Source organism: Macaca thibetana, chromosome 4 (assembly GCF_024542745.1).
Source record: "Macaca thibetana thibetana isolate TM-01 chromosome 4, ASM2454274v1, whole genome shotgun sequence".
NCBI lineage: Eukaryota > Metazoa > Chordata > Mammalia > Primates > Cercopithecidae > Macaca > Macaca thibetana.
Window position 1 is genome coordinate 34,581,102 of NC_065581.1, and position 7,750 is coordinate 34,588,851.

Consider the following 7,750-nt stretch of genomic DNA (forward strand, 5'->3'; position numbering starts at 1 on the left):
AATTGACTCTGCCTCCTGGAAGCCCTCCAGGGACAGCAAAGGGTGAGAAGTGAGCCACCTGCCCCCTCCCTCCTTATCCTCTGACAGGGAGGGGAAAGGAGGGAAGGGGATAATGGGGTCATATCTGCATGTGGTGTGAGTGGGTCTTCAGTGGAGAGGGGTCTGATCCTACTGCTCCCCTCCCCTCCAGACCTGAGGTCCTCACTCAGAGCCCAGCAGGGCCCCAGGAGTCTGCATTTGGCAGGCTGGTCTGGGCCTGGTCTCACACTGACCTTTGGCAAGATGGCCATGGCTGCGGCAGTGGGGGTGACATCTTCCTACAGTTTGTGCCCCAGCCCTGCCCAGCAGACACCAGGTTCTGTGGGGGTCTCAGTAGTGCTGAGAGGGCAGGGCTGGGGCACAGACTTCATTGCCCCTCAGAGGACAAGGAACAGGGAAGGGCGTGGAGGGGTTTCCTAGGCTCCAGCCTCCCTGGAGCACAAGGTCACATGCCGGGTGAGGAGTTGTGTGGGGGCATGAGGGGTGGGACTCCAGGCAGTTCTGGTTCCCAGAGGTCTGGAGTCCCCCTTCCTTTTGTGACCCTTGGCCACACTCCAGGGCTACAGGGCTCCAATCATGCTTAGGAACCCTCAGTCCTGGCTGCTACCCCAAACTCCTTCCATTTCTCAATTTAACTACGGAGACCAGGCAAACAGCTCCCCAGGGAGAGGTACCACGTTCAGGAGGATTTGGATTCCTGTGGGTGAGAAACTCGGCCCAGCTTTCGTCAAAAGCTTGCATAGAATCACACCATCTTGGTGTGGGGCAAGACCTCAGTGCATGCATCCAGCTCTATCCGTCCATTCAGGGCTAGCATCCCTGCTGAGTGACCACGTAACTCTGCTTACATACCTCCAGTGACAGAAGCCTCACTGCCTCTTGCGGCAGCCCAAGGCCTTCCTCCTCCTGTAGAGCTGGGGTTTCTTTTCAGAGGCTTTCGCTCACAAAGCCCAGCCCTGCCCCCTTAGGCGTCCTCAGAACCAGCCTAACCCTCCCTCCTATAATGTTTAGGAGAAATGACCATCTTCCTGCTGAACCTTCTTCCCAACCAGAGCCGAGAGAGAGAGCCAGTAAGAACCCCCTTGGAGAACTGGGAGGTGCCCTTCAGAAGGGAGAGAGGTATCTAACTCCCAACCCTCAGCTGCTGCGAAAACTCCAAGCCCGGCCCTCTCAGCTTTGGTGGGAGAGTGGAGAGAAAGTTCTTGCAAAACTGACCTGTTTTCCCTGCACTTTGGAGGATCTCAGAGGCCCAGGCCAGACTTGCAGGGAGTTGTGTAAAGAGAGAGGGATGGCGGTGCCCTGGCCACGGGGAAGGAGAGACAGGGTGTGGAGGAGGCTGTGTCCCTGCCCAGCAGATCCTGGGCTTCAAACCCAGGTGCCCTGACTGCTGAGCCCCCACTGCCCTCCCCAGCCTGGATGCTACACCTTTATTGATGCAGCCGCAGACCAATCCTGCCCCTGCCAGCCCCTGCCAGCCACTGATGCCTATAGAACTGACCATCATCATTAAACCCCCAAGCCCACACCAACCCCAACCCCCTACCCCTCCCCACCTCAGGCCACCGACTGTGGTGGGCATTTCACTTTTTTCCTCCTGTGAGCCTCATTCCTCCCAATTCCTCAGCACATGGAGGCAGGACACAAATAAATAAATGAGGTGAAATAAACACGTTTGTCCCTGTTAAGTTTCATCTCGTTAGATCTACCCCATCGCTCTGGCCTGTCAGCTTCTCTTTAGATCCCAGCTCTGTCATCTGGCGTATTTGCCATCCATCGTCCGCCCCAGCTGTGTGGCATCTGCAAATTTGATAAAGTACATGGAGCATGTTTGTCTCAGAGGAAACCCCTCCCCACACTGGCTGGCTGGAGCACAAGCGTGTGCGTGCGTGTCAGTGTGCCCACATGCGAGCATACACGCGCACACACACGCGCGCACACACGCACTTCCCTCTCTGGCCTAGGCTCCTCACTCCCGTCCAGTCACCTTCAAGATCCTGGTGGGGATTGTGGGCACCTGCTCCACACAGGGCCTGCACTGAGCAGCAGCACGCTGTGCACATGAGTCCCTGCGTGGGATGGGACGCTGTGAGATGTCCACCCTACCTCACTTCCACTTCCACTGACTGACCTGGTTGGGCCCTGCTGGCTTCTTCCACCAAGCTTTGGTCAAGGCTGACTGGCTGGCATGGGCCCTGGCTCTCCTGGGACTGCTGTGTGGCTCTGCCACCACTGCTAACCTGCCTGTGCAGCACCCAAATGTGCAGCCTCATCCTCCTCTCTGCTGTGGCTCTGGCTGCTGCTGGTGGAGCCGGCATGGCTGCGTGGCATGAGGACTCCTTGCCTGTGCACCTACTGTGCGCCACTTCTTTCATTCTTCTCTTCAGGGGACTCCAGACCTTGTGTAGGTGGTAATTGCACAGCGGGGGTAGCCAGCTTGGAGGGATTGGCTGCAGTGCCTCACTACAGAGTCTGCCAGATACTGCCCTGGTCTCTGTACCAAGGCTTAGCAGAGCCAAAACATCCTAGGGCCTGAATAGGCCTTCCAGAGTTTTCACATCCATTCTCCACCTTCCAGGCACTGGATGTTGGAGGGTAGAGGACTCAGGTGTTCCCCCCACCTCCCCTACTGCAGTGTGTGTGTGTGTCCTCCCCTCGGGGAAGATGGCAATAGCTAGTTACCTGTAGCAGCTAGCACAGGCCAGTGGATGCTGCAATAACAAACCCTCGATTCTTGGTGGCTTATGACAACATCAGTTGGTTTCTTGATCACACGGTACATTGTGGGGGCAGCTAGAGCTCCTGTTCCCAGTCACTGTTGCTCTGGGACCCAGGCTGAGGGGCAGCCCCCAGCTGCAGCACCACACCCTGGCAGAGGAAAAGAAGGGGCTCTTAATGGTTCTGTCTTGAAGTGCTATTTGTCACTTCCATTCACATTTCATTGGCTAAAGCAAGTCATATAGCCATGCCTACTTTCAAAGGGGTGGGGAGGTCTAATCTTTTCTGGTGCCAGAATTTTGGCAGAAGGCCTCAGTGACTACTCTGCATATGAGCCATTCCTATCCCTCAGGGTTGCCCCCAGTTCCCACAATACCTCTTGGATGTTCATTCTGGGTCCAGTGTGGAATGTCCTTCCCCTCCCACCTGGGGGCTGCGTGCCCAGGGTTTGCCCTGGGGGCTTGCCTTTGCTCTGCAATGCATGGCTCCCCACTCTTGTTCTGCTCCCAGTGCCCATCCCTTCCTTTGAGGGTTGCTCCTCTTCCCTGTGCCCTTGTGATTCTGACCAGCCACCAAGCATGGTTCTGTGCCCTGACCCAGTGGAGGCACAGGGCTCGGTCCTTCCCCCACCCCTGCCCCACCGTGGTGCAGGGGGTGGGTCCCTTCTTCCTCTCAGATGTGTCCTCTAGAAGGGACCTCTAGAAAATGTGGCTCATGCCCAGGACCTGATCCTTCCCCTGCCCCTGGGTGGAGCTGCTCTGAGGCCTGCCACCCTGCCTCTAGTGGATTGGTTTACATGAGCCAGCACATTCACCTTGTGCTGAAGTTTGTCTGAGCTGTGTTTCTGGGGGATCTTGTCCATTCTTGTATTAGTTATCTATTGGGAGTAACAGTCTACCCCCAAACTTAGTAGCTTCATGGTGTAACATTTCATTAAAAGTACACACACACACACAGGCACATACATATACACACACACAGAATTGATGAAACCCAAATTTGGCCTGCACCTAAGTTAACAGGATTGTATCAAGGTCAGTTTCCTTGTTTTGATACTATGTTGTGGTTATGTGGGATATCATTGGGGGAAGCTGGGTGAAGGGTACGCATGAACTCTGTGTACTATTTTTGCATCATCTTGTGAGTCTTAAACTATTTCAAGTTAAAAAGTTATAATAATAGGAATTTGGTGGCATAAGGCAACCATCATTTACTCATGGTTCCACTCTTTGGGCAGTGTGTGGTGGGAACAGCTTATCTCTTCACATGGTGCAGCTGGGCCGGTACAAAGTGGCTGCACTCACGCATCTGGTGTGTCAGCTGGGATGCTGGAATGGTAGGGTTGGCCTGGCATCTCTCCCCACAAGGAGTCTCTAGCCGGGCAGCTGGACTTCTTTCTATGGAGACTCAGGGCCTAAGAGGGCAAAAGGGGAGGCAATGAGGCCTCCTGAGGCCTCAGAGCAGAGCTGGCCAGTGTCCTTCTCACCACATTCCATTGGCCAGTGCAGTCATGGGGCCAGCGCAGATTCAAGGGAGACAAAATAGACTCCACTTCTTGATGAAAGGAGTGGCAAGGAACATGTGGCATCTTCAACCCACCACCATTACCAAGTATGTCAGAGACTTCTGAGTTTGTCAGCTCAGATCTAGTCCAACTTTCTCACTTGGGATGAGGAGATGGCAGCTGGAGACGGGGAGAGGGTCAGTCACATGGGAAGTGTCATGGACTCAGGGACAGAGCTGGACTTCCAGCCAGGGCTCATCCACCTCACCACGTCGAAGCCCTCAGCTCCACGGGTGGGGCGGCCTCACCAGCCTGGCATAGCTGCTGGATTCTGTTTTGCACATGTTGGTGTTTGCAATCAAAAAGTTCAGCGGTCCTTCCAGTGTGCTTAAATTAGTCCCCATGAAAACCAAATCATTTCATTTGCAGAGAAGGGCTTAATTGCCAGGGGAACGAGGCAAAGGGAATTCTGTTGCCTGTTTTCATTGAAGAAAATTACTGTACTTTCCTCTGTCTCCTTACTAAACAGAAGCAGCTTAGAAGTTGGGCTGTAATAATCAGTGATACCTCCTCTACCCTTTCTTCTCAGAGGTTGTTGTTCAGCTCTTTCGCTGTTCCGAGACTCTGCTCGGGACTGTTCCTGCTTATCTGCCCGGCCAGGGCAGCCCGGTCCTGGTCCCTTAGTGGGTAACACTTTCTTGGTTTGCAAAATAGTCATCCGTCCCTGGAATCTCACCACACCTTTGCAATGCTGAGACAATCACCCTGACTTCATGGAGGAGCCTCAGTGATGAACTGGGCCACACTCTTGGCAGGAAGAAACATCCCATCACTTTCTTTAGAAACCAAGTTAAACCTGCTTCAAGCTGTCACTTACAGGGCTGGTGAGAAGCCATGTTTTAGAGGGCCTAAATCCTGGGGTTTGTGTGGTTCCATGCCCAGTCTCTAGACCATCTTCACCACGCTGTTTCTGTCATGTGGTGCTGGGGGCTAGGCAGGTCCTCAGTGCTCCCCTGGCTGTTCCACTCAAGGAAATGCAAGTAAACACAGCTGCTCCTGGCCGATTTGTCTGGCCAGTCTGGGAACCTCATCCCATCTCAGAAAGTCCAGCCTAGTCCCCTCTGTGGTCAGAACAAGGCTGCCTTCCCAGAGACAGCCTGCAGGGGGCGGGGTGCATGCTGCAAGGCAGTGGGAGGGCTGGAACTGTGGCAGATCAGAGTCACTCAGATTGGAAAAAGAAACACGAACAAACAAAACCAGCCTGAAAGGAAACTGGAGGAATCCAGACCTTAGAAACTCAGTGCCAGGCTGGGCGCAGTGGCTCATGCCTGTAATTCCAGCACTTTGGGAGGCCAAGGCAGGGGATTGCTTGAGCCCTGGAGTTTGAGACCAGCCTGGGCAACGTAGTGAAACCCCGTCTCTACAAAAAGACAAAATTAGTCAGGCATGGTGGCGTGTGCCTGTGGTCTCAGCTGTGCCTGTGGTCCCAGCTACCCGGGAGGCTGAGGTGGGAGGATTGCTTGAGCGACAGAGGCTGCAGTGAGCTGTGATTGCACCATTGCACTCCAGCCTGGGCAACAGAGCGAGTCTGTCTCAAAAACAAAACAAAAAAAACCTCAGTGCCAGGCTGTCCTCCTTCTGGGATCGAGATTTCCGTTAATCTATTTCTTGAATATTTATTGAGTGCCTCCTGTGGGCCTGGCAATGTTCTGATTGCTGGGGACACAGCAGTGAATGAGCCAGACAGAGGCTTGTGTAGTAACTCGCCCAGATACAGGGATAAAGTGGTTTGCCCAAGATCCAAGCCACTGAAGGCCAGAGCTGGTCCTGAGGATGCTGAGCCCCGGGCCTCCACGCCCACCCATGTACAGCGTCACCCCTGGAATAACATGAGGGTGCCAGGTGGCACGGTGCCGACGGGGTCCTCCCACTTGCCCTCATCCCCTGCCTCTCTGTCCCTGCACATCATGGGACCCTCTGTTCAGACTCTCTGCTTGTCTCTAGAACTTTCTCTGGGGATGGGTGGAGAGGTTGGCCTGGCTGCCTGGGGAGGACCGTTTTGGAACAGTTGGGTGACTTACTGTATAACCACTCTCCTGGGCCTTCCTTCTGGGGGAGGCCGACAGGATAATGGATTTGAGTCCACACACCTGCCTCAGCAAAGGGATTTTTTTTTTTTTTTTTTTTGAGGCTCAAAGTCAATGGTGTATTAATTAAGGGGGAACAGCTGCTACTGCAGTTCTTATGATAAGTCAGTGACAAATGGCCATGTTTACCGTCTTCTTGAGTCGAGACTCCGGAAGGTGGCCTGGAGCTCCTTGGTGGATGTCCATGGCTGAGATTTGTGGGGTACAGCCTCCCCTTCCCTGCCCCTGAAGCTTCTTTATCGGTGTCCACTGTGGCCCGAGAAGGCTATTTGTCACCGAGAAAAGACAGGTCTGCAGCCCAGGGAGTGATCAGAAGGGATTTGGGCAGAACAACTAGGACTTCTCAGCAATCACTCCAGCCCAAAGATGCCCTCGGACACCTCCCTCAGACAAACCCACTGCCCCATACTGTCCCTTGTGAAATAAGAGCTGCTTGAAAGGGGACTTGGCCCTGAGAAGCTGAGGAAAGCGGAAAGCCTGCTTTGAAATGTCTGCAGCCTGAGTGAGGCCGAGGACGCACCTCGGGGCCTCTGTGCCAAGGCGCTCCGTGTTCCAGAAAGGAAGGAGCTGGGCTGGCGGGGGCCTTTTGTTATTTAGTTTATTTTGATCTCGCTCCTGCTCTCCAAACAGCTTCACAGAAATAGAGCCCTGCATTAGCTCCCTTCTCAGCTTAAAACAAAACGTGGCAGAGGGAGTCTTTCATGAGGAACAGAAAAGGGAGACAGGCTCATTTTTTCCCCCGAGTTGTGTTTCCAGGTCCTTTGTTTGACTATGGACCCAACTGTTTTAGTTGGGTCCATTTCCATCAGAGGAAATGACGAGGATAACAGGCTGGTGCTCACCGTGAACAGGAAAGGTGACCACAACAGCCTGCAAGCCCCATGGGGCACGGCAGGACTGGCTGCCTTCTTCTTGGGGTGACCTTGGGGCCTCTGCAAAAGGAAGGACAGCAATGGGATCCAGAAGCACGCTCAGCAGCCCTGGCAAAGGAACCCCCATGTACCTGCCAGACCACATGGGTGGGCAATGAGTGGTCTTCCCTATGGTTGGGCCTCAGGAGACAAGTCGGACTCATGATGGACGCTACCAGCTGCTGGGAAGCCCCATCCAACCTCACCCTGTTTTCTTCCTCCTCCTCCCGGGGCTGGTGCTGAGCACCGAGAGGAACCTCTGGGTCTTGAGGGGAGGCAGAAATGCAGCCAAAGGAAAAAGGCCCCATTGACCCCCACTTCTGGCCACCCACTGGGACCAAGCAGCATGTTGCAATCCTCATAGCCACTCTGGAAGACAGGGTCATCACACCATGTTACAAATGTGTAAACTGAGGCTGTGAGAGTTATGCAGC

At 54.2% G+C, this 7,750-nt stretch overlaps 1 protein-coding gene across 41 annotated transcripts in view; it reads right to left on the reverse strand.

Annotated features, from left to right (window-relative positions):
- The window catches only part of LOC126952767 (ubiquinol-cytochrome-c reductase complex assembly factor 2), a 317,841-nt gene that overhangs the window by 63,692 nt on the left and 246,399 nt on the right, over positions 1-7,750 (reverse strand). The window lies entirely within an intron of this gene.